This window comes from Rhinolophus ferrumequinum, chromosome X (assembly GCF_004115265.2).
Source record: "Rhinolophus ferrumequinum isolate MPI-CBG mRhiFer1 chromosome X, mRhiFer1_v1.p, whole genome shotgun sequence".
Lineage (NCBI taxonomy): Eukaryota > Metazoa > Chordata > Mammalia > Chiroptera > Rhinolophidae > Rhinolophus > Rhinolophus ferrumequinum.
In genome coordinates, this window is record NC_046284.1 from 40,617,042 (window position 1) to 40,644,690 (window position 27,649).

At 37.9% G+C, this 27,649-nt stretch overlaps 1 protein-coding gene across 1 annotated transcript in view; it reads left to right on the forward strand.

The window, feature by feature from the left end:
- The first annotated feature begins 8,636 nt into the window (after nt 1-8,636).
- Nucleotides 8,637-27,649, forward strand: part of IL13RA2 (interleukin 13 receptor subunit alpha 2) — a 69,417-nt gene continuing 50,404 nt past the window's right edge. Inside the window, exons 1-3 of the mRNA XM_033114514.1 lie at nt 8,637-8,708; nt 24,088-24,154; nt 24,454-24,547. The gene's annotated coding sequence lies outside the window, so the exon portion shown is untranslated. The remainder of the gene's footprint in view (nt 8,709-24,087; nt 24,155-24,453; nt 24,548-27,649) is intronic.

Sequence of the window (27,649 nt, forward strand, 5' to 3'; positions counted from 1 at the left end):
CAATAGTTTTCCTAAATGTGAGATCTTAGGAAAGCTTTTTTTAACTTCTCTGAGCCTCAGTTATCTTTTATTTAAAACGGGAATATCAATAGTAGTATCGATATCATGGGGTAATTGTGAGGGCTAAAGAACATGGGTAATCATTAAACATACTGTCTGACAAGCTGTTTAAAATAACAATATCAACCTATTTTTGTCATTATTATTCTTTGTTATTTAGTTATTGCATTATTAGAATAAAAGTTATGTGTGGAAGAATAAAAAAAAAAACAAGGGAGGAAATATGGCTGTTTTGGTTACCTTCACTAGAAGCATTCAAAACATATTTATTGAACATCTGCTATATTCTAGGAACTGTATTTATAGAGGCAAGTAAGGCACATTTCCTGCTCTTAAGGAAATTACATAAAGTAGCTCTTCCGCGACTTTGCTTTCCCTGGTTTCAGTCACCTGTGGCCAATGGCAATCCAAAGATATGAAATGGAAAATTCCAGAAATGAACAATTCATAAGTTTTAAATTGTGTGCCCTTCTGAGTAGTTTGATGCAATCTTGCATTGTCCTGCCCAGGATGTGAATCATCCCTTTGTCTAACGTATCCATGCTGTATATGCTCTTAGTCACTTAACAGCCACCTACGTTATCAGATCAACTGTCATGGTATCCACAGTGCTTGTGTTCAAGTCACTCTTATTTTACTTAATAATGGTCCCAAAACACAAGAGTAATGATGCCTGCAGTTTGGATATGCCAAAAAGAAGCCCAAAAGGACTTCCTTTAAGTGAATAGGTGAAAGTTCTCAACCTGATAAGGAAAGAAAAAAAAATCTGTATGCTGAGGTTGCTAAGATCTATGACAAGAATGACTCTTCTATCCATGAAACTGTGAAGAAGGACAAATAAATTTATGCTAGTTTTTTGTCCCAGCTCAAGCTGCAAAAGTTATGGCCACAGTGCAGGAGAAGTGCTCAATTAAGTTGGAAAAGACATTACATTTGTAGATGAAAGACATGAACAGAAAATGTGTTCTGATGATGGCAACATGTTGCACCAGAAAGCATTGAGGCTTCAGCAAGTGATCCCCTGAAGTGTGTGACACCAAGCCATTTGCTACAAGTAAGGGATAGTTACACAGATTCAGGAATATGTTTAGACTGAAAAATATAAAATGTAGTGGAGAGAGAGAGAGAAACCACATTCACATAACTTTTATTACAGTATATTGTTATAATTATTCTATTTTATTATTGGTTAATTTTTATTATTGGTTAATCTCTGACTGTACCTAATTTATAAATTAAACTGTATCATAGGTATGTATGTATGTATGTATGTATAGGAAAGAACATAGTATATATAGGGTTTGATACGATCTAAGATTCTAGGCATCCACTGTGGGGTCTTGGAATATATTCCCCGTGGATAAGGGAGGACTACTGTACTAAGGGGAGAAACAGACATGTGAGAGCTTAGAGTCAGGGCGGAACTTAAAGGAGTGACAGAGTAGCCAATTGCTGGTATGCTGAAATTTAAAGGAGGTATAAACAAAACAAAAACCTCTGTCCTGTCACTAGGTCTGAAACACCGTTAGCATATTTTTCCTTTGAACTTTATACATTCTTTGATTTGGAATCCATGTGCAAATGCCTTTGGGAAGAGTAATATATTAAGTAATATGAACTGCACTTTAATGAAGATTTATTTCTCTATTATTTAGGATATATAGCAACAAGGTAATTTGCTATAATTAAGAGATCTCAAAATATTATGGCTCAAGCAACAAACTAAAGATGGGCAGGCAGCAGAGCTGCACAAGGTCATCCAAGGTATTTGCTGACATCAACCAATTATTTGGTCTCAGAATCTCTGACACCAACTGGTTATCCTACCATTCAGTTAAATTCTGACACTAAGTATCTTTAGTTAGCAAAGACCCCACAGATTCAGGGCTCGGTCCCACAAGACTGTCCTGACTTCAGATGCCAGTTGAAGATTTCAGTATTTCTGACCAACCAGCTATAAATTCAGGAGTTTCCATTATCCAATTCAGGCTTGATAATTTGCTAGACCAACTCAAAGAACTTAGGTGAACATTTTACTTACTATTGAGATAGAAAAATCGTAGGCAGTCAGGGACATGGCCAAGGTGGAGGGGATTAAGGCGGAGACCATAACAAAGCCAGAGGAAATAACTTTAATAGCTAACAAAGCCATTCAAGCTGCAGAGCCAGCCAAAACTATCTGCTCAGGTGTAAGGGGGGTGGGGAGGGCAAGGAACCAATCAGCTTTCATAGCCTGCCAGAGTTAACTGCCCAAGTACAGGAGACCAATCAGCTCTGACTCAGAGACATTATAGTTCCTAGCATAGCCCTCTTCCAGGAACATTCCATTTTCAAATCCCCCCTCTCACCTGAGTGCTTTTTCTCTTGCACTTTACAGTAAAACTGTACTGCTTAACCCTTGCCTCTCCAGTTTGCATTCTCATTCTTCAAGTACGTGAGACCGCAAATCCTGGGAACACACCAGACACCGGATTCCTATATCACTATTACTGGTTTATAATAAAGGCACAACTCAGGAACAACCAAATGGGAAAGATACATAGGGCAAGGTATTGGGTGTCGGGGTGGGGGTGTATTGCAGTACAGAGAGCTTCCATTCTCTTCCCAGGTATGTCGTCTTCCCAGTACTTTGATGTGTTCACCAGTATGAAAGCTCTCTGCACATAGTTTAGGGGTTTTTATGGAAGTCTCATTACATAGGCATGATTGATTAAATCATTGGTTATTGCTGATTGAACTCAACTTCCAGCCCCTTTCTCCTTCCTGGAGGTCAGCTGGTTGGTTCCTCTGGCAACCAGCCCTCATCCTGAAGCTATCTAGGGGCTCACCAGTAAATCACGTCATTTATATAAACTCAGCTATGGTTAAAAGCGACTCATTACAAATAACAAAAGACACTCCTATAGCTCAAGAAATTCCAAGGGTTTTAGGACCTCTGTGCCCAGAACTGGAAACAAAGACCAAATATATATATTTTTTTACTATACCACAACTTATTATTAGGAGCATGAGTGGCCACCCCCAAACCATCTCTGCCTGAACTTTTCACCACAAGTCAGGTAGAATGAGTTGTTCTCTCCTTTAAGTTCCCTTAGCTGCCAATGATTTTATCATAGTATACTGTTTTTGTCATGCTGTACTGTAATTATTCAATAGTTTCTAGTTTCTATCCCTCTAACTAGAAGGGGAGCTACATGAGGTAGTATCTGTCGACGAAAAAACATCCAGCCTAAGAGAAAGCATATAAGAGTTTATCTGAGCCCAACTGACGACAGTTGCTGGGAAGCAAAGTCTCAACAGATTGAGCAAATGCTCTGGAAAATGGCCATTTTGCAACTTATTTTATACATTACAATCAAAGGAGGAGGGTTACATGAAATCCACTGGTGGTGATTAAGGGAGTGGGAGAAAGCAAAGCGGGGAAATCTCTGAGATTGGATAAAAATTAATTGGAGAGACAGGTACTTCTTTCACATAGGTGGGTACAGGATAGTTAATAGTTCACTTTTTACAGCACTAGAGATGGTAATCAGGGGACAAGAATAATAATGAGGGATTCTATAGTTTCCTGCTCTGGTGTGTGTGTGGGGGAGGGATTACTGACATTCCAAGGATGTCATCTTATGCGCAAAAAGACTAATAGACAGGCTCACTTAAGGTGAAGATTGACTATGAAGGAAGCTTCAGGCTGAAGATGTGACTTCCCGCCATGGCCCACCTTAGTTATGATTTTGTTTTTTATATTCACATCATCTTATGTGGTTATTTTCAGTTTCCTGAGTTTGTCAGGTTTAACCTTTTCCATTCACATATCTAACTCACCTTTGTACCCCCAGCATCTAGAGCAGTGCTTGGCACATTGTTGCTCTGTAAACTGTTGAATGAATGTGAGCGAATAAAAACCAGAGTCTGGCACTGCTGACCTCTGCCATTGGTGGGTCTGTGTTTAAGCCTGTTTGGTGTTAATTCTGGGTACTGGATCATAATGTGGCTAACTGTATTTTCCAGTTCATGTAGGTTTCCTGAGACTCCCAGCTCTGGTGTCCTGGGGTTGAATCTGTGGTTGTCTGGAGGGGAATTCAGAGTTCATAAATTAATTGGTTTCAGAATAATGAAAATTGGATTTCAGGGAAAGCAGGCAGTCTAGATGTCCTCTGTCTCACAGAGTGTCATCCTTATAGGACACTGCTTTTCTGTATAATGTGCCACCTCTACCAAATAGCTTTTCAAGTCAGTTTTCTGGGGGTGTTATGATAGAAAACAAAACAGAACAAGAAACTTAAGAACTTTAGAAGTTTGACATATGCCTGAATTTTTAAAGTTGTTCTTAAATCCAGAGAATTTTGTTAAGAACCATGTGTGTATACATATAAACTACGTATATAGCCAATTGTCTTTTCTTTATTTTTTATATTTATTTTTCTTGTTTTAGCTTCTTTGATGTCCTTTAACCTTACAAAGGAAATTACACTTTGGGACATTAAACACTGCCTTTGCTGACTGCCTCATTTGAACAGCAGTTCAGGAATACCCATTTCCTGTTTTGATGGTCAACAGAGTGGGACATCGTGGGGCTAAAAAAAATAATACTTTCCATCCCACCTTCTAAGTTCTTCTAACTGGGCTGATAATCAAATGAATAAAGACAGATTAACAGGAGAAAATAAAAGTTTAATACATGTTCATGGGGAATTCACATATGCATGAAAATTCCAAATACAGTGAGGCAACATAGGGTAAATATATGACATTTTGGAAAAAGGAAAAAAGTGGGGAATGATGTCTTAGATTTCAGTGAGAATGGGTGAATTACAAGTAGTTGAGGAAGAGTGGAACATACGTGGCAGGAAAATTCTTGCTGAGCAACTCAGAAACAATGGGACATAGGGAGTATCTAGGTGACAGGCCCCTGCCTGAAGCCCTCCTATTTACCATACTTAATTCAAATCAGGCTGAGGCAACTACCTAAGATTTGCTTCTTGAAGCAGTTCTTTCTGTCTGAATCTCTTGGGCAGGAAAGGGGGGAGGATCGAAGGTTGCTTCTGAGTCTTTTGTTTCTTAAGAAACAGCTTAAAAATCAATATCCCAAAAAGGCAGTTTCAGGGTGGCAAAACTTTGGTTCCCTTCAGAGTTATAGAGCTTTACACAATGAAATAAATATCATGATCCCTGCTAGTCAACTGTTTCAACTACTGAGGTATCAGGAAGAATCCCAACAGTAACGTGAGTCTGCAGGAAAAATACTAGACTAGGTGTCAGGTCCATTTAGATTTTATTTCTCTTGAATTTTTGACTTTTGGAAAGTAACTTAACCTATTGAAAATTGAGTGATATCCATTTGTAAAACTGAAATAGTATCTCCTTAGCTATCTCAGGGGGATAATGGATAAAATAAAGTAAATCTCTCTCTCTCTCTCTCTCTCTCTCTCTCTCTCTCTCTCTCTCTCTATATATATATATATATATATATATATATATATATATATATATATATATATATATATATATATATTCCTGCTAGAGAGGCCAGGGATAATACTTGTCTATCCTAGGCCCATCCTAGCTTCACTTCATGGTGTCAGCCTAGGAAGTCTTTGACAGCCCTGTTTTGACAGGGCAGTCAGTTTTGACAGCCCTGGCTCAATGAGAACCATTGTATTTTAGCAGATAGAAGTCTGGGAATAGTCTAGTGTGTGTTTTGCCTCTGGAATTGATTTGGGATCCTGAGAGACTTCCTAAGCATCAGGTTTATCGATGAAAAACATCCAGCTTAAGAGAAAGTTTATAAAAGTTTATCTGAGCCAAACTGACGACAATTGCTGGGAAGCAAAATCTCAACGGACTGAGAAAATGCTCCCCGAAATGGTGGTGTGCCCCTTATTTTATACATAAAATCAAAGGAGGAAGGTTACATGAAATCCACTGGTGATAGATTAAGGGGGTGGGAGAAAGCAAAGCGGGGGAAATCTCTGGGATTGGAGTGACAGGTACTTCTTTCACATAGGTGGGTACAGGATAGTTAATAGTTCTCATAGAGATGTTAATCAAGGGACAAGAATAATAATGAGGGATTCTGTACTTTCCTGCTCTGGTCCGGAAAAAGGGATTACTGACATTCCAAGGATGTCATTTTAGGTGCAAAAAGACCACAGACAGGCCCACTTAAAGACACAGATTAACTTTAGGAAGGAAGCTGAAGACATGACTTCCCACCATGGCTCACTGAGTTATAAATTTTTTATGGTCACGCCATCTCATGTGGTTATTTTCAGTCTCCTGAGCTTGTCAGGTTTAATATGTGGCTCCTTTTCCATCCACGGGCTTTCGCTTTTATCTCTTATCCTGCCATCTGCTTTTGGTTGTTTAATTGGACTTTGGCTCTGATCTGGAAGTTCAATTCTTCCTCCGTGTCTCTGTTGAAATTGGGGCCCAGGCTTAAATCTTTTTGCCTAGTTTCTGCTGGCCACCTTCCAGGGAACTGACGGTAGACTGCTCTCAGCACCATGTATTCCAACTGTCCTGAAGAACTTTCCCACCCGGAGGCTTGGGTATACCTCTTTATTCTACACCCCTTGGGTGACACTGATCCTGGCCTGCTTCATATGTGGGTTTATACCTTTTCTTGATTTTGGTGTAGACCAGCTTCCAGCTAGGGAGGGACTGCTCCAATTAGTCTTATCCAGCCTTCTTTCTCTGCACCAATCAGGTTTATTCCCCAATTTTCTTTTTCTTAGGAGTTGCAACATGCCTTGTATCTGGGGCAGAGTAATAAGTGTAAGGTACAAACACACAAGTATTATTGGCAACTTCTATTGATGTCACTGGAAAATTATCAAATAGGACTTTTAGTATATTAAAATGAGTTATCTTTTTAGTGTCTTTCTCTTCACACCAAGAAGCAAAGTTCAGCCTATCCTTTCACTGGTTAAGCTATCAAATCAGGGTGGAAGTTCATACCTAATCAACTTTAATATCTGAGGTATGATACATTATTGTTTCTAACTGCATTTTATTAACTATATTTACTTATGGTTTGCATGTTTACAAATTACCATTTCAAGATATTATAATTCTATTTCTTTGAATTATACCTTTCTATTTTACTATAATGTATAAAATAATGAAATATTTGCAAGGGCCAGAAATTTTGGAGGGAACAGGAAGCTTGAAGAAAACTTCTTGGAGAGTTTTTTTTTTTCTTTTAATAGAAGAAGATAAATTAGTTAATTGGAATTGCAATCACAGGAAAAGGAAAGGTTTAAATCTAGGTCTCCTTTTTTACCATCATGTCAACAAATTCTGATTATAAAATACCTCACATAGGCCTGATAATTGATTTCTGACAAAAATGATTGTGAAAGAACCAAACTAGCTGACATCTGAAAAGCAGATACTAAACTCCTAAACAATTCTCAGTTTCTTCCCACCTTCCAACTTCAATTTAGGGTGAAGCATTAACTATGCAAATGAATAAAAAACAAAAAAGCTCTTAAGATAAAACATAACGTTAGTAATGGAGAGAAGACTGTATCCACAATCCCCTCTTCATTCACACTCCATGCTTTTTATTTGTTTATTCACATATGTTGTGTAAAATATATCTTTGGTATCTGAGAGAAGTTACCAAGTTTGAACCTGTGTTCCAAAACAAGGAAGATACTTTTTATCCTTTATATTATTAGGTGGTGTGTAGACTGAATCAGATCTAAATTCATTCCAGTTTTGGAATAAATCACTGACATCATTTCATCTACTTTAGAAAAGCCTCAAAGTATTCTGGCTTCTTATGACTTTGCATAGCTCATGGGCATGGAGATTAAATGAGGGGTGGATAAAAACTCTGTGGAGACTTGAAGGATGAGGGACAATTTGATGGTGATCTGAGTTACTTTATTTAATTACATCTGGGCTGAAATAAAATCTTGTTTGGTTATGTAAAAAATATTTGATAAACTTTCAATGGGAGAAAAAGATGCATGACACTGAATTTTAATTACAGCACCACGGATTTTAGAAATCAGAGAAACCTTAAGGTAAATGAAAAGGCAGTTTTTGTTTGGAATTGAAGGTTGTACTAGATGACTTCTGGGGTGTTTTCAATAAATTATTTTAAACTGAAGCCCAAAGATGTTAAGGAAATTGCCCAAGGTCACCTAGCTGATTGTGGGAGGGAGAGCCTAGAGTAGAATCCAGGTTTCCAAATTCTTTGTCCATTTATGACTCTTTTCATACTTAAAGGTATTTGAAACTTAAAACAGTGAAGTACTATGTATAGTGTACTCTGAGGAAACAACATAGACCTGGCAATTGCATACTTACCTTTGGATTATCTGTTAATTCCCAGTGTGGTGAGTCATGTAGTAAAATAACATTGGCATACTGAAATGCTTATCAAGAACTAATTAAAAGGGAAAGAAAATCACTAAGATGAACTTTGTGATTTCCTCTGAATCTTTTGACAAATGCAGCTTTGAATGCTGAACTGCTTTGAATGCAAATTTGGTGGATAAAGCAGAGCTCCTCCTACATAAAGACTTCAGTTCTAAGGTCATTTAAAATCCATTAAGCTAAGAAGCTGTTCACTGAGACAGATTTCAGTGGTATTACAGAAGATTTGATTATAATTGGACACATTATTCACTTATATAGTAAGTCTGGAACTTAAATGTGGGGGAGGTAGTATGGGTAACTTGTTTTGAATAATTATTGTTCCACTTTTTTCACCTTTTAAAAATGGGCTCATAAATTTTTCTGTGGAAAAAATAGTTATTTTGATTTGATATATTAATTTGGGAAAATACTGCATTTTTTGTATGAAGCTAATCACAGGTGCTGGATAATCAGCATAAATAACACTATTGCTTTTGTTTCTTATTGTTTTCTTACTAACCTTTATTTTCTATAAAAATCATACCTCTTACAAGCAAACCTGGTCCTTTGGAAGTGGTAAGTTCCATTTTAGAGTTAAGAGATTTTCTGAGATTCTCTATGTGATTTTTTTTTTCTATGAATCAGAATCTTCCACATTGCGGTAACTTTTCTCTCTTAAGCTCAGAAATAACCATAGAGCTCCTCTAAAATTAATGATTTAATTTATCTTTATATGATGTTTTGATTGACTTTATAGAACATGTATATTTTCTATATGTGATGATTTCATTTATTTGTATATTGTGGTTACAGATACAGTAAGGTTATTAAAATAGTAATTCCAATTTTCACTGCCTTTGCTGTGAAATGAACTAGCATCTTATACATTGGATGCTTGTTTTTCCCTGAAAGAATACATAGTTAACACTTAAATCTAGCACTTAAAAACATATCACTTTTACACATTGCACTCACTTTGGATGCTTCCAGAGTAGCTTTCTTTTTTCAATATGTAAAAGGGTATATGAAAACAGGATATGAATAGAGGATTTATCAGCTGTTTTTTTTTATCAAAATGTTATTAAAATATAGAACGTTTTAGAGAGTTCAAGGCTTAAGTAAATTGATAAATCTGTTATTATTATTCCTATAGAAGAATGAACTAAGGACTATGAAACCTGGTTTTCGGTTCTAGCTCTCCCCCATAGAGCGCTGTGACATTGGGATGGACATCCCACCTCCTCTCCATCTTAATTTCTTCATCTGTGAAACAAGCCAGATGTCCTGACTCTGCCTAATGTTATGAAATGCAATATAAATGTTAGAAGTGATTATTTAAACAGCAGTATTAAACAAAAGAGAGGCAGAACAACTATTAGATTATTTTTATTTTTTGTTTTAGTGTTAAGATCTTACCTGTAAATGAAAAGCTGCTTTCAGGGTATTTTTTTTCTCTTTATTTTGACATTCAGTATTATGTTATATTAATTTCAGGTATACAGCATAGTGGTTAGACATTTACATAATTTGAGAAGTGATCCCCCTGACTAGTCTAGTCCGTAACTGGCACTATACGTAGTTATTACCATATTGTTTACTATATTTCCTATGCTTTACTTTACATCCCCATGACTACTTTGTAATTACCAATTTGTACTTCTTAATCCCTTCACATTTTTCACCCTGCCCCCCAAACACACTCCCATCTATCACCCCAATAAATCCAGTACCCATCTGACACCATACATAGTCATTACAATATTATTGACTATATTTCTTAAGCTATACCCTATATTCCCCTAGTCAGGGTAACAATCAATTTGTACTTCTTAATCCCTTCCCCTTTTTCACTCACCCCCAAAAACCCTCCTATCTGGCAACTATCAAAATGTTCTCTGTATCTATGAGTTTGTTTCTGTTTATTTGTTTGTTTATTTTGTTCTTTAGATTCCACATATAGGGGAAATCACATTGCATCTGTAGACATACTCCAGTCAGCACAATATCCTCCAGGTCCATCCATGCTGCCGCAGATGGCAAAAACCCATTCCCTCCCATGGCTGAGCAATATTCCACTGTATGTGTATACTACCTACCCTTTATCCATCTACTGCTACCTCCACATCATTGTCCTTGTAAACAATGTTGCACACATCCCCTTGAAGTAGCATTTTGGGTTTCTTCGGAAGACAGAAGTAGGATTACTGGGTCCTTCTTTGTCTCTTGTTACAGCTTTTGTTTTAAAGTCTTTTTTATCTCATATAAGTATTGCTACCTCATCTGTTTTTTGTTTCCATTTTCATGAAACATCTTTTTCCCATCCCATTACTTTCAGTCTGTATGTGCCTTTTGATCTGAAGTGAGTCTCTTGTAGGCAGCATATGTATGGGACTTGTTCTCTTATCCATTCAGCCACTCTATGTTTTGAATGGAGCATTTAATCCATTTACATTGAAAGTACTTGTTGATAGATGGTTAGATAAAGAAGATGTGGTATATATACACAATAGAATACTACTTTAGCATAAGAAAAGATGAAATAGTGCCATTGGTGGCAACATGGATGGATCATGAGATTATTATGCTAAGCGAAATAAGTCAGACAGAAAAAGTCGAGGACCATATGACTTCACTGATATATGGGATATAAAATTGAAAGCAACAAAGGAACAAGACAAACAAATGAAGCAAAAACTCATAGACATAGACAATAGCTTAGTGGTGACCAGAAAGTAAAGGGGGATGGGTGTTATAGAAGAGGGTTAATAGGGTCAAATATTTGGTGATGGAAGGGGAACTGACTCTGGGTGGTGAACACCATAATGTGCTGTGTAGATGGTGTATTGCACAATTGTACACTTGAAACCTATGTAATTTTACTAACCATTGTCACCCCAATAAATTTTAATTAAAAAGTAAGTTAAAAAAAGAAAATGAAAAGTATCAAAGTAAAAAAAAAAGCCAGTACTTATTGATAGATACATAGTTATTGCCATTTTATCATTCATATTTTTTATCTTTGTTTTCTTCTTTTTTTTTGTTTCCAGTTTTTTAAAATTTGTTTCAGGTGCACAAAACAATGTAATAGTTAGACATTTATCATTTATATCCCTCACAACCCCCTTCCCCCATCCACTACCCCTGTGACATCACACACAGCCATTACATTTCCACTCTCTATTCCTAATGCTGTACTCCGCTTCTTGTAAATATATGTATATAGTTGTAACTATATATATACATATATAAAATTATAGCTGACATTCATTATAATTCAACTTCAGCTTCAGGTGTACAGTACAGTGATCAGGCATCTACATCATCCCTGAGGTGGTCTCCCTAATGAGACAAGTGTCCATTGGATACCCTACAAACTCTTTACATTATTGATTATATTCCCCAAATTGACTTTTGTTTCCCTGTGGCAATCTTGTGGTTACCAACTGTGCTTTCTAATCCCCTCACTTTTCCCCTTATCCCCAACCCCCCTCCCATCTAGCAACCCTCAGTTTTTCCTCTATGTCTCTGAGACTGTTTCTGATTAGCTCATACATTTATTTTTTTCTTTAGATTCCACATATAAGTGAGATCATATGGTATTTGTCTTTCTCTGTCCGACTTATTTCACTTAACATAATGTTCTCTAGGTCCATCCATATTGTTGCAAATGGTAAGATTTCCTTCTTCTTTATGGCTGCGTAATACTCCGTTGTATAAATGTACCAGTTTCTTAATCCAGTCATCTACCGATGGGCATTTAGGTTGTTTTCATGTCTTGGCTATTGTGGATAGTGCTGCAATAAACATAGGGATGCATAATTTTTTTTCTATTAGAGTTTTGGATTTCTCCGGACAGATGCTTAGGAGTGGAATTACTGGGTCATAAGGTAGTTCCATTTTCAGATTTTTGAGATACCTCCATACTGTTTTCCACAGTGGCTGCACCAATCTGCAGTCCCACCAACAGTACACAAGGGTTCCCTTTTCTCCACATCCTCACCAGCACTTGTAGTTTGTTGATTTATTGATGATAGCCATTTTGACTGGGGTGAGGTGGTATCTCATTGTGGTTTTTATTTGCATTTCTCTGATGGTTAGTGAGGTTGAGCATTTCTTCATATGTCTGTTTGCCATCTGTATGTCCTTTTTAGAAAAATGTCTTTTCATGTCCTCTGCCTATTTTTTAATTGGGTTGTTTGGGTTTTTGTTTTAATTGAGTTGAGTGAGTTTATAATAAATTTTGAATATTAACCCCTTATCGGATATATCATTGGCAAATATCTTCTCCCATTCAGTGGGGTCCCTTTTTGTTTTATTGATGTTTCCTTTTCTGTGAAGAACCTTTTTAGTTTGATGTAATCCCATATGTTTATTTTTTCTCTTACTTCCCTTGCTTGAGGGGATATATCAGTAAAAATCTTACTGCAGGTAATGTCTGTAAAGTTTCTTCCTATAATTTCTTCTAGGAATTTTATGGTTTCAGATCTTACATTTAAGTCTTTAAGCCATTTTGAATTTATTTTTGTTTATGATGTAAGGAGGTGGTCCAGCTTCATTTTTTTGCATGTGTCTGTCCTGGTTTCCCAGCACCATTTATTGAATAAGCTGTCTTTACCCCACCGTAAATTCTTGCTTCCATTGTCGTAGTTTAAATGACCATATATGCATGGATTTATTTCTGGGCTCTCTATTGTCTTCCATTGATGTATGTGTCTGTTTTTATGCCAGTACCATGCTGTTTTGGTTACTGTAGCTTTGTGGTATAATTTGATGTCAGGTATAGTTATACCTCCCACTTTGTTCTTATTTCTCAAGATTGCCGAGCTATCCGGGGTCTTTTATGATTCCATATAAATTTTAGGATTCTGTGTTCTATTTCTGTGAAAAATGTCCTTGGTAGTTTGATAGGAATTATATTGAATCTGTATATTGCCTTAGGAGGTATGGACATTTTAACGATATTAATTCTTCCTTTTCATGAGCATGGTATATGTTTCCATCTATTTGTATCTTCTTTAATTTCTCTCTTCAGTGTCTTTTAATTTTCTGAGTACAGATCTTCTACTTCTTTGGTTAAATGTATTCCCAGGTTATAGTCTTTGAAGCAATTGCAAATTGGATTGTTTTCTTAATTTCTTTTTCTGATATTTTATTATTGGTGTATACAAATGCAACTAATTTCTGAATATTAATTTTGTATCCTGCTACATTATTTAATTCATTTATCAGTTATAATAGTTTTTTTGTGGAGTCCTTAGGGTTCTCTATATATACTATCATGTCATCTGCGTATAATGACAATTTTACTTCCTCCTCACCGATTTGGATGCCTTCTATTTCTTTTTCTTGTCCTATTGCTGTGGCTAGAACTTCCAGCACTATATTTAATGGAAGTGGAGAAAGTGGGCAACCTTGCCTTGTTCCTGATCTTAAGGGGAATGATTTTAGCTTTTCCCCGTTGAGTATGATGTTAGCTGTGGGTTTGTCCTATCTGGCCTTTATCATGTTGAGATATGGTCCCTCTATTCCCACTTTCTTAAGAGTTTTTATCATAAATGCCTGCTGGATTTTGTCAAATGCTTTTACTGCATCTGTTGATATGATCATATGATTTTCATTTTTTATTTTGTTAATGTGGTGTATCACATTAATTGATTTGCGGTTGTTGAACCACCCTTGCATACCAGGAATGAATCCCACTTGATCATGGTGTATGATCTTTTTAATGTATTGTTGAATTCTATTCGCTAATATTTTCCCTGTAACATTTCTTGTAATACTGGTTTGGTAATGATGAACTCCTTTAGCTTTTTCTTGTCTAGGAAGCTCATTATCTGTCCTTCAATTCTAAATGATAGCTTTGCTGGGTGGAGTCATCTTGGTTGTAGGTCTTGTAGGTCCTCACTTTCCATCACTTTGAATATTTCCTGCCAATCCCTTCTCACCTGCAAAGAGTTTCTCTTGAGAAATCAGCTGATACTCTAATGGGAGGTCCTTTGTAGGTAAATAACTGCTTTTCTGTTGCTGCTTTTAAGATTCTCTTTTTGAGGCGGCCGGGTAGTTCAGTTGGTTAGAGCGTGAGCTCTGAATGACAGGGTTGCCGGTTCGATTCCCACATGGGCCCCTGAGCTGCACCCTCCACAACTATATTGAGGGACAATGACTTGGAGCTGATGGGCCCTGGAGAGACACACTCTTCCCCTGTATTCCCTAATGCAATTTATAAAAAAAAGAAAAAGAAAAAGAAACAATCTCTTTAAAAAAAAAGATTCTCTTTTTGTGTTTAACCTTTGGTATTTTAATTATGATGTGTCTTGGTGTGGGCCTCCCAAACAAGATAAGTTTGGGACTCTGCACTTTCTGAGAGTGTATGTGTGTTTCCTTCTCCAGGTTAGGGAAGTTTTTCATCATTGTTGCTCCAAATAGGTTTTCAATTCCTTTCTCTCTGTCTCCTCCTTCTGGTACTCCTATTATGCAAACATTGGTATGCTTGATGTTGTCCCAGACACCTCTTTAACTGTCCTTTTTTATTTTTTTAGTTTTTGGATTTTTTTTTTCTTTTTGCTGTTCTGCTTGGGTGTTTTCTACTACATTGTCTTCTAAATCGCTGGTTTGCTTCATCTAATGTACTGTTGATTCCCTCTAATGTATTCTTTTTTTTTTTAAAGATTTTTTTTTATTGGGGAAGGTGAACAGGCCTTTATTGGGGAACAGTGTGTACTTCCAGAACTTTTTTTCAAGTCAAGTTGTTGTCCTTTCAGTCTTAGTTGCGGAGGGTTTCGATCAGCTTCAAGTTGTTGTCCTTTCAGTCTTAGTTGTGGAAGGCGCAGCTTAGCTCCAGGTCCAGTTGCCGTTGCTAGTTGCAGGGGGCGCAGCCCACCATCCCTTGCAGGAGTCGAACCGGCAACCTTGTGGTTGAGAGGATGCGCTCCAACCAACTGAGCCATCTGGGAGCTCAGCGTCAGCTCAGCTCAAGGTGCCGTGTTCAATCTTAGTTGCAGGGGGCGCTGCCCACCATCCCTAGTGGGACTCGAGGAATTGAACTGACCACCTTGTGGTTGAGAGCCCACTGGCCCATGTGCGAATCGAACTGGCAGCCTTCGAAGTTAGGAGCATGGAGCTCTAACCGCCTGAGCCACCTGGCCGGCCCCTAATGTATTTTTCATTTCCATTATTGTATTCTTTATTTTTGACTGGTTCTTTTCAATGTTTTCTATCTCGGTTTTTATGTTTCCTTTCTCTGTGTTGAAGTTCTCCTTGAGATCATTGATCATCCGTATAACCAGTGTTTGGAACTCTGCATCTGGTAGATTGCTTGTCTCCATTTTGTTTAGTTTTGTTTTACTTTATTTTCTGGATCTTAGTTCTTATTTTTCATTTGGGACATGTTTCTTTACCTCCACATTTTGGCTGCCTCCCTGTCTTTGTTTCTATGTACTAGGTAGGGATGCTATGTCTCCTGTGGCCTTTTGTAGTAGGTGTCCTGTCCTGTGGTGCCTTGGTTCAGTCTCCCTGGTCACCTGAGCTTGGTGCTCCAGTTGTGTTTTTTGTGTGGGTTGTGTTTGCCCTCTTGTTGTAGTTGAAACTTGATTGCTGCCGGTATCTCAGTGGGAGGGATTCATCCTCTGGCCGATTGGTTGTGAGAACTGGCTGTGACTACATTGGAGGAGCTGTCGTTCAGTGGCTGACCTTAAGGAGCAGAACTCACTTAGTGGTGCTCTGGTGCCTGCTTAGTCTGCCCTTTTGTTGTGTCATCCTTGGACGTGACAGCATGATGCTCTGGCTTGGTTGGAAGCTGGCCACCAGGTGTGCCAGCCCTGTGGCCTCCTGGGAGAGAACTCACTGCAGGCCAAGTTTAGCTGTAGCCTGTGCTCTGCCTGGGACCACCTTGAATGAGCCACAAAGCAATTTGCAGATGTTTGGCACCCTCACTGGGTTTACAGGTGTCTCATGAGTCCAATCTGCAAACTGAGCCTGGCTGTCACTAGTGCCAGGCTTAAGGCTGCTCAACCAGATGTATGGGACATGCTGAAGCCAGATATTGCTTGTTTGGGTTTTGTGAACCTTTGAAGGATTTTGTGAATTTCTGGAGTGTGGGCTAAGACAAGTTATTTGTGTGGAAAAGCCACTGAAAGTGGCTTGGGTGTGCCCAAAAGTTTGGTGTGTTGGGGTCTCCGGGAATCACTAGGGTGGGGCAGATGAAAGGTGACAGCTAGGTTGATGGAGACTCAGATGTGGTATCTGCCTGTGTCTGAACCCAGGGAGAGGGGAGGGCTTAACAAAGAAACAATGGCTTCTGCCAGCTCTATGGGAGAACGCTGCCCTGCCAGCCCTCATCCTGAAGCCAGACAATTTAGTTTCTCCCCTTATGTCCCTGTCACGTTTTGAGCCATTGCCCCAAAACTGGAGATCAGAGTGAATGAGTCCATCAGCGAGTAAGTCCATGCATGGTCCTTTTAAGAGGAGCACCTGGGACTGGAGCCGTAATCTCCACTGGTTTTCACAACCAGATGTAATGGGGACTTCTCTCCCAGCACTGATACCCTGGGCTGGGGAGCCTGCTGTAGGGCTGGGACCCCTTGCTCGAGGAAGGGGGGAAACTTTGTAGCCAAGATATCCCTCCTGATTTTTAATGGTCACACGCAGTTGTGCAACCAGCCCATTCTGTGTCTCTGCTCCTCCTACCAATCTCTAGGTGGCTTCTTGTGTATGTAGTTGTAGGGCTTTGGTTCAGCTAGACTTCAAGTGATTTCCAGTGATGGTTGCTCTGCAGTGTAGTTGTAGTGGATGTGGTCCTGAAAGAAGGTGAGCACAGTGTTTATTTACTTTGCCATCTTGACTGGAATGGGGGGTATGGTGCATTGCTTGCTCCTTTTGATGCATTTTTCAGAGAGTCTTCAAAGAATCCATAGGTGGTGGATTCTGGATATGGGAGAAGCAGAAGGCAACTAATAACAATTGAGTTATGTGCTCACTATGCTGCAGACATTTTATATGTACTGTCCCATTTAATCATTTCCTAAACCCCAAGTATCATTGCCTTAATTTTTTAGATAAGAAAATCGAGGTACAGAGAGCTAAAGTGTCTTGCCCAGATCTGTGTGGCTGCAATGGTCATGCTTTTTCCATTATTCCATGCTGCTTCTACTGTCATGCTCAGGCCATACTGAGAAGATAAGCTCTTTGGAATTATGTCTTCCATTCCCTGTGGGATCAAGACTTTTGCTGGAGACAGATAATGTACATGGTCATAGAATAAGTTGGCAGGTAACTACGTGGTATGATTTGGGAGGCAGCTGACAGGTGGCTGCCTACAAATATTATAGTCATTGGGCTTGTCACTTTGCCTGAGCTTTTACCACTAAAATCATTACTTTGTTTGTTTTGTTTGTCTTTGCCAGCAGGGAGGTTGAGAGGACTTTCAAATGCACATACACCTAAGAGGGTTTATGCATTAAATATTGTATGACTTAATACCCTAACAGGCATCATGGAGTTGGAGAAAGCACTCAGATTGTTGAAACAGGAAGACCTGGAATTTAATTCTGATTCCATCACATCCCAGCTATTTAAATTGCATGAGATACTTCACCTTGCCAAGCTTTACTTTTTTTGAGTAAAGCAGAGATAATAATGCATATGCATAGGCCTTTATTATAATAACTATAACATGTTGAACATCTGGTATGGGTAGTTATGGTAGATTGGGAAGAACACTGGATGGAAGTCAAGAGAATTGGTGCCCTGCTGTATTGGTTTCATTCATCCAGGTAAGTATTTATTGAGCATCTACTATGTATCATGTGCTGTGCTAGGCACTAGGGATACAACAGTGAATAATTTGAAGTTCCTGCTTTCTTATATTTCAAATTCTAGTTTGATGCTAGCCTAACTATATCCACATCCTAGTCATGTAGAGAATGTTTAATATTCTTCACATTTTAAAGATGGGAAACTAAGGTTTAAATGATGCAATGGTGAGCAAAGTAAATATTATCTCTGGCCTCACTGAGTTTATTGTCTAATGGAGTAGAAATTCATCAGGTAATCCTACAAATTAATATAGGATTAAAACAATTGTGACTCTACAGGAAAGATCGTCAATGCTCTAAAAGCAGGTAACAGAGGCTTCGCTTCAGCTTCTCTGAGCAAGTGACATTTGAGCTAATATTTGAGTAATGAATAGGCGCTAACCAGCTCATCCTTCTGCATGTCCTTATTCAGATTCCTCTGGATTTCCCTTTGCTCTTTTACATGCTCTTTGGCGGCTGTTGCAGACTTTCTCCTCTGTTTTTAAGCCTCCTACTCAGCTATTACATATTTATTCTCAGAAGGTGACTTTGCTTTCTATTTCACATTGAAAATAAAAGCCATCACGTATGCCTCTGATCCACCCACCTCACCATCTTTTATACACACATTGATTTGCATCTTCATTCATGCTTTTGTTTTGTTTCAGAGGAAAAACTAGCCCTCCATCAGTACAAATTCAATCTCTTTAACTTTGTTTTAGATTCCATGCCATCCTCTTGCTTTTTCAGGGATCTCTTTGTATAATTATCCCTTGTCTTTTCTAAAATTATCCCTGTTAACCTTTCAGAGGTTAAAAGAGGTATTTTTAACCTCTTCCCCTCTATGAGTTCTTTTGTCAGCAAAGGAAAAGACATATTTTCTTGACCCTGCCCTGTACAACCAAGACCTATATAACCTATACAACCCAACTTCAATAAAAAGTGGTCCACACATATAACTGCCTTTACCAAAGTCACCAATTACTTCTTATTTCCAAGTACAACAGGCACATTTCAGTTCTTGTCTTACTTTTCCCCACATCTTCCCTTTTTAGTCATGTGAGGCACTTAGCTTTTGAATACTTTTTCCTTGAATTCTTCTGCTTTATCAGTTTCCATGATACTACTTCCTCCTATCAGTACCACTTATTACCCTCAGGGTTAAGTACAAAGACTTTTTCACATAGCTCAGAAACCATGTCTATGTACATCTTACTCTGCAGCCAAAGTAAACACTGGTCGATCCCTGAATTAATTAAGCATTCTCACTTCCCTGCTTCTGCTTAATCAATTACCACTCAGGAGAAATCCTACCCCCCTCCCAATTTCCCCTTGCCCGTTGGCAAACACCTACTCTTTATTTAGGAGATAGTTTAGGTACTACGTCTGCTAACGAATCTTACTTGACCACCACTACTCCCAAGATCAGATTAGGTCCCTATCCTGGGTGCTTCTAAGCACTTGCCTCTCTCTCGGAACTTAACACATTTTATTATAATTGAAATTGGTATGAAATTAACCCACAGAGTTGGGTATGCAAGAAATTTCACATTTAAAATAAGATTCTTTTTTTAAAAAAGTTTATTGGGTGACAATTGTTAGTTAAGTTACATAGATTTCAGGTGTACAATTCTGTAATACGTCATCTATATGTCACATTTAGTGTTCTCCACACAGTGTCAGTTCTCTTTCCATCACCATATATTTGATCACCTTTACCCTTATCTACCAACCCCTGCCCCCCCTTACCCTCGGGTAACCACTAAACTATTGTCTGTGTCTATGAGTTTTGTTTCTTCATTTGTTTGTCTTGTTCTTTCATTGTTTTCAGTTTTATATAACACATGTCAGTGAAATCATATGGTGCTCGACTTTTTCTGACTTAGTTCACTCAGCATAATAATCTCAAGATCCATCCATGTTGTCGCAATGGTACTATTTCATCTTTTCTTACGGCAGAATAGTATTCCATTGTGTATATATACTACAACTCCTTTATCCAATCATCTATCAAAGACACTTTGGTTATTTCCATGCCTTGGCCACTGTAAATAAAGCTACAATGAACATTGGAGAATATATATATATATATATATATATATATATATATATATATATATATATATATATAGTTAAAGTTTATTGGGGTGACAATTATTAGTAAAGTTACATAAATTTCAGGTATACAATTCTGTACTACATCCTCTATAAAGCACATTGGGAGCACATATATCTTTAGAGATAACTGTTTTCAGATTTTTGGGGTAGATACCCAGGAGAGGGATTGCTGGGTCATAGGGTAATTCTATTCTTAATTTTTTGAGGAACCTCCACACTGCCTTCCATAGCAGCTACACCAGTCTGCATTCCCACCAACAGTGGATGAGGGTTCCTTTTTCTCCACAGCCAATCCAACACTTGTTACTATTTGTCTTGTTGATGATAGCCATTCTAACTGGGGTGAAGTGATATCTCTTTGTGGTTTTTATTTGCATTTCTCTGATGATTAGTAATGTTGAGCATTCTTTCAGATGTCTGTTTGCCATTTGTATGTCCTCTTTGGAGAAATCTCAATTTAGGTCCTCTGCCCATTTTTTAATTGGGTTGTTTGTTTTTTTGTTGTTGAGTTGCATGAGTTCCTTGTATATTTTGGATATTAGCCCCTTATCGGAAGCACTATTTGTAAAAATCTTCTCCCATTCAGTTGGTTGCCTCTTTATTTTGTCGATGGTTTCTTGTGCTGTGCAGAAGCTTTGTAGGTTGATATAGTCCCACTGATTTATTTTAGCTTTTACTTCCCTTGCCTTTGAGGTCAATTTCATAAAATGCTCTTTGAACCCAAGGTCCATAAGTTTAGTACCTCTGTTTTCTTCTATGCAGTTTTTTATTTCAGGCCTTATGTTTAGGTCTTTGATCCATTTTGAGTTGATTTTGGTACACGGTGACAGATAGCAGTCCAGTTTCATTCTTTTGCACATGGCTTTCCAATTCTCCCAGCACCACTTGTTGAAGAGGCTGTCTTTTCTCCATTGTATGTTTTTGGCTTCTTTGTCGAAATTTATCTGTCCATATTTATGTGGGTTTATTTCTGCGTTCACAATTCTATTCCATTGGTCTGTTTGTCTGCTTTTCTGCCAATACCATGCTATTTTGATTATTGTTGTCCTGCAGTATAAGCTGAAGTCAGGGAGTGTGATACCTCCAGCACTGTTCTTTTACTTAGGATTCCTTTGGCAATTCGGGGTCTTTTGTGGTTCCAAACAAATCTGATGAGTTTTTGTTCTATTTCTTGAAAAAAATGCTATTGGGATTTTGATGGGAATTGTGTTAAATCTGTATATTGCTTTGGGTAATATGGCCATTTTAACCATTGATTCTTCCAAACCATGAACACAAACTGTCTTTCGATTTCTTTGTGTCTTCTTCAATTTCTTTAAAAAATAGCTTATAGTTTTCAGTATATAAGTGTTTCACATCCATGGTTAAGTTTATTCCTAGGTATTTTATTCTTTTTGTTGAAATTGCAAAAGGAATTGGTTTTTTAATTTTTTTTTTTGAGATTTCATTGTTAGTGTATAGGAATGCAATGGACTCTTTTATTTCTTTCTCTTGCCTGATTACTCTGGCTAGGACTTCCAATACTATGTTCAAAAGCAGAGGTGATAGAACATAGAGCAAAGGGCTTCAGTTTTTCACCGTTAATTATAATATTAGCTGAGGGTTTGTCATATATAGCCTTTATAAGGTTAAGGTATTTTCTTTCTGTACCCATTCTATTAAGTATTTAAAATAAGATTCTTTATCTTATCTTGTAGTCAACATTCTTCCAGGTAAGTAAGATATGCAATTTCTGTCAATTCTTGTGTCTCCTACTGAGTTATGCAAATATTCTGAGACCTTAGGCAACAGCAAAATACTATGCAGACCTTTTTGGTCATTCATCATTAATTTTTTTGTCAGCTCTCTAATAGAGTGTCTGATATACCATTTTGTCTCAACATGAAGTAGTCCTTTTAGGTTTGCTAATGCTGCTTCTATGACATGTTTGGGGTGCTGGATCACTGCTGAGATTGGGTTTCCTGTGTCTAGGTCCCAGCATACTCACTAACACTCCTCTGCACTTTTGCTCCCTTCCTAAGCTGCTGCCATCAAATGAGCTATTTTTCCTGCCACCTCTAACCTCTACCAGACTCTTGACTTCTTTTTGCCTGAAGTATATGTCCCTTTCTCTCCTCAATACCCTAAAAGGAATTTCTTCAGTCCTCTTGAGACCCTCATTGACATTCCCAAGCATAATCTCTCCCATGAGATTGGGTTCTGAGAATACAATAGCCAAGGAAATAAGTCTCTGTGGACAACTTCTGCTTTTGATTCTAGCAACAGGGGAGGAGGAAATCCCCTTGGGTGAGGTAAGGAAGAATAAAAAAGCCTGGTTATTTTCTTGAAATGGGAAGGATAAGCAAAAAGAAAAAATTAGAGCAAAACACAAATAATTATCTCAAATTATGTTGCCACATAGTTGTCTGTTTATGAGACTCTCCCTTTCACTAAATTGTGAGTGCCTTTTGATACTGCCAAATTTCGTTCTCTAAAATTTCAGTAGAGAATACAGAGGAGACTCACACAATCCAGTCTGGGAAAGGGAGTACAGAAAGCTTAGAAGGAAGTGCTACCTGAGCTAAACCTCAATGACTAAGGATAATAAGGACTAGGCTAGGTAAAGCAAGATTAGTATGAGGTTATCTGAATAGGCAAAAGCTTAGAGACAAAAAAAGACCCTACTTTTCAAAATCTATAGGAAGGAGATGAGACTGAAAGTGTTGGTAAGGTCCAGATAATGAAAATTGTTGACTGTCATGCTAAAGAGTTTGCACTGTGTTTTATGAGAGGCAGTTACATCATAGAGGTTAGGGAACAGACTCTGGAACGACACTTGCCTGGCTTTTGAATCCCACTCCATCACTTATTAGTTACAAGGTCTTGGGATAATCATTTAGCTTCTCTGTTTGTTAGTTTCCTTATTGGTAAAATGGGATGACATCAGTATCTAATAATGCTGTGGTGAGGATCAAGTGAATTAATACAGTGAAGTACTTATAAAAGCACTGGCATACCATAAGCACATTGATTTGTGAGCTGTTATTAAATTATTCTGTAGAGCAGTGGGAAGCTAGTGAAGGAGCTTGAATGGATATATACGTGTTTTGAAAAGGTCAAACTGACTATAGCAAGGAATAAGACAAAGAACCTCACAGACAATAGTTTAGTGGTTACCAGAGGGTAAGGGGGTAGGGGGTGGTAGATGAGGGTAAAGGGGATCAAATAAATGGTGATGGAAAGAGAACTGACTCTGGGTGGTCAACACACGATGTGATAGATGATGTATTACAGAATTGTACACCTGAAAGCTATGTAACTTTACTAACAATTGTCACCCCAATAAAATTTAAAATAAGTAAATAAATAAATAAGTAAAATTAAATTAAAAATTAAAAAAAGAGAAAATAGTTGAATATGCAATAGCAAGGTGGAAATGCATCAGGAGGTCATTGCAGTTGATCAGTCAAGAGATGGTGATGGCTAGGATTAGGGTCATGGAAGTGAAGATGGAGTGATATGGATGGATTCATAAGGTATTTAGAGAATGGAATCTTTCTGATGTTGTGTGTGTGGTGTGTATGAAATGGTGACTGAAGATAAATGAGAGAAAAGACTCTAGGATGACTCCTGTGTCTGTTTTAGGACACTGTTTGGGAAGTCATATTACGATTTGATACTGGAAATAGAGGAAAGGAAGATGATGATAAGTTGCCTTAATGTTTTGACTATTCATAATCCCTATGTGTATCCATGTTCTTTGAAACAGAAAACTGAATTACATCATCCATCAGTGTTTGAAATCATGTGTTGAAGAATTACCTGGATATTTTAAGGTAATCTGCATAAGTGGAATTTATCACTGTTCCAGGGAGGATAAACTTTAAACTCCATGACTTTCTTAGATAGGTTCAGGTTTGTTATTTACATAGCTTAAAAATATTATTGAGAAGAATCCTTCAGTGAATGATGTTGTGGAACTATCAAGGTAATATGATAGAGCACTGGTAAATTTGTTTTGGACCAGACGTCTGTCAGCTTTCCAAAATGAGAGGATCTCTGGAAATAACTACTTTATACTCTTAAAGTCATATCAGTTCATTCATTTATTCACCAAACATTTGTTGCCTACTAGGTGACAGGTATGCTAACACAAAAGCAGAAGCAGTTCCTGATCTCACGGACCTTATAATTAACCAGAAGTGGTAGACATTCAAATAATCACAATGGTAAATGTATAATTTTAAATTCTAACTAATATGAAAGAATGTTTCCAGTGGCACTATGTTATGAGTTAAAAGCATAGGTTCTAGAATCAGACTGGCGGGGTGGCCGGTTAGCTCAGTTGGTTAGAACATGGTGCTGATAACACCAAGGTTGCCGGTTCGATCCCCACATGGCCCACTGTGAGCTGTGCCCTCCTTAAAAAAAAAAAAAATCTGTGTTGAGTGAAAATATAACCTCAAATAGAATCAGACTGACTGGGCTAGAATTCTGCTTCCTCCTGCTTACTATCTGTGTAATCTTGGCCAGTTATTTAACCTCTGTGTGTCTCAGTTTCTTGTCTAAAATGGAGATAATAATATGAATAGAAGTTAACTAGTCCAAGTGGATTAGAGAGAAATATGATAATATTCCAGGCAAATGCAGCAGCATGTACACATACCCTGTGGTGAGAGTGTGGAGCACAAAATGGGAGAATGCACAAAAAGTGTCTGTAGAACTTGTCAGGTGCCACAATATTTAGGACCTTGAGAACCAAGTAAAAATTTGTTCATCTTTATCCCAAGATGAAAAGGAAGCCATGAGGGGTAGCCAGTTAGCTCAGTTGGTTAGAGTGCAGTGCTCTTAACAACGAGGTTGCTGGTTTGATCCCCACATGGGCCACTGTGAGCTGTGCCCTCCACAATTAAATTGAAACAACTACTTGACTTGGAGCTGATGGGTCCTGGAAAAACATGTTTAAAATAAATAGAAGTTTAAAAACCAACCATAAAAGACCCCGTATAGCCTCAGCAATCTTGAGAAATAAGAACAAAGTGGGGGGTATAACAATACCTGACTTCAAATTATACTACAAGGCTACAGTAATCAAAACAGCATGGTACTGGCATAAAAACAGACACATAGATCAATGGAACAGAATAGAGAGTCCAGAAATAAATCCATGCCTATATGGCCATTTAATCTACAACAATGGAAGCAAGAATGTACGATGGGGTAAAGACAGTCTATTCAATAAATGGTGCTGGGAAACCTGGACAGACACATGCAAAAAAATGAAGCTGGACCACCTCCTTACACCATATACAAAAATAAATTCAAAATGGCTTAAAGACTTAAATGTAAGATCTGAAACCATAAAATACCTAGAAGAACATATAGGAAGAAACATCACAGACATTACCCGGAGTAAGATTTTTACTGATATATCCCCTCGTGTGAGGGAAGTAAGAGAAAAAATAAACATGTGGGATTATATCAAACTAAAAAGATTTTCACAGCAAAGGAAACCATCAATAAAACAAAAAGGGATCCTACTGAATGGGAAAAGATATTTGCCAATGATATATCTGATAAGGGATTAATATCACAAATCTATAAAAAACTCACTCAACTCCAAAAAAACAAACGACCCAATTAAAAAATGGGCAGAGGACTTGAAGAGACATTTTTCTAAAAAGGACATACAGATGGCAAACAGACATATGAAGAAATGCTCAACCTCACTAACCATCAGAGAAATGCAAACAAAAACCACAATGAGATACCACCTCACCCCAGTCAAAATGGCTATCATCAATAAATCAACAAACAACAAGTGCTGGCATGGATGTGGAGAAAAGGGAACGCTTGTGCACTGTTGGTGGGATTGCAGATTGGTGCAGCCACTATGGAAAACAGTATGGAGGTGTCTCAAAAATCTGAAAATGGAACTACCCTATGATCCAGTAATTCCACTCCTAGGTATCTATCCGGAGAAATCCAAAACTCCAATTCAAAAATCTTTATGTACTCCTATGTTTATTGCAGCACTATACACAATAGCTAAGACATGGAAACAACCGAAATGCCCATTGGTAGATGACTGGATTAAGAAACTGTGGTACACTTATACAATGGAGTATTACGCAGCCATAAAGAAGAAAGAAATCTTACCATTTGCAACAACATGGATGGACCTAGAGAACATTATGTTAAGCGAAATAAGTCAGACAGAGAAAGATAAGTACCATATGATCTCACTTATTTGCGGATTCTAAAGAAAAGAATAAGTGAATGAACTAATCAGAAACAGTCTCAGAGACAAAGAGGAAAAACTGAGGGTTGCTAGATGGGCGGGGGCAGGGGCGGTGAGGGTAAGGGGGAAGGTGAGGGGATTATAAAACAATCAGTAACCACAAGATGGCCACGGGGTTTGAAAATTAATCTGGGGAACGTAATTTAGTGGTTACCAGAGGGTAAGGGGGTTGGGGGGTGGGAGATGAGTGTAAGGGGGATCAAATCTCTGGTGATGGAAAGAGAACTGAGTCTGGATGGTGAACACACAATGTAATTTATAGATGATGTGATACAGAATTGTACACCTGAAATCTATGTAATTTTACTAACAACTGTCACCCCAATAAATTTAAAAAAAAAACAAAAAAAAAAACAAAAAAAGGGAAGTCATGATAATTTTTAGCAGGGAAGTTGTGTAAGCAGATTGGCATTTGGAAAACAGAAAAATGGCACTGCACCTATAGTATGGAAAAAGAGTGGAGCTAGAGTAAATTCAAGGAGATGTATTAAGAAGCTATTGGGGGTGGCCGGATGGCTCAGTTGGTTAGAGCACAGGCTCTCAAGAACAAGGTTGCCGGTTCAATTCTTGCATGGTATAGTGGGCTGCGCCCCCTGCAACTAAAGATTGAAAACGGCGACTGGACTTGGAGCTGAGCTGTGCCCTCCACAACTAGATTGAAGAACAATGACTTGGAGCTGATGGGCCCTGGAGAAACATACTGTTGCCCAATTTCAGAAGGAGGAGGAGGAGGAGAAGAAGAATGCAGTCAAATATATATACTAGCAATGGAAGGAGAACTGACTCTGGGTAGTGAACAAACAATGTGATGTATAGATGATATATTACAGAATTCTATACTTGAAACCTAATTTTAATTAAAAAAAGAAACTATTGTAATAGTGAAGCAATTATGATGGTAATTTGGAACTAGCACAAGAGGGGAGATAAAAATAAGTAGTTTCAAAGGATGTTTGGAAAAAAGGATCAAATTTGGTTATGAATTGGACATGGTAGATGTAGGTGTCAGGGGTTTATGTGACTCTTTGGT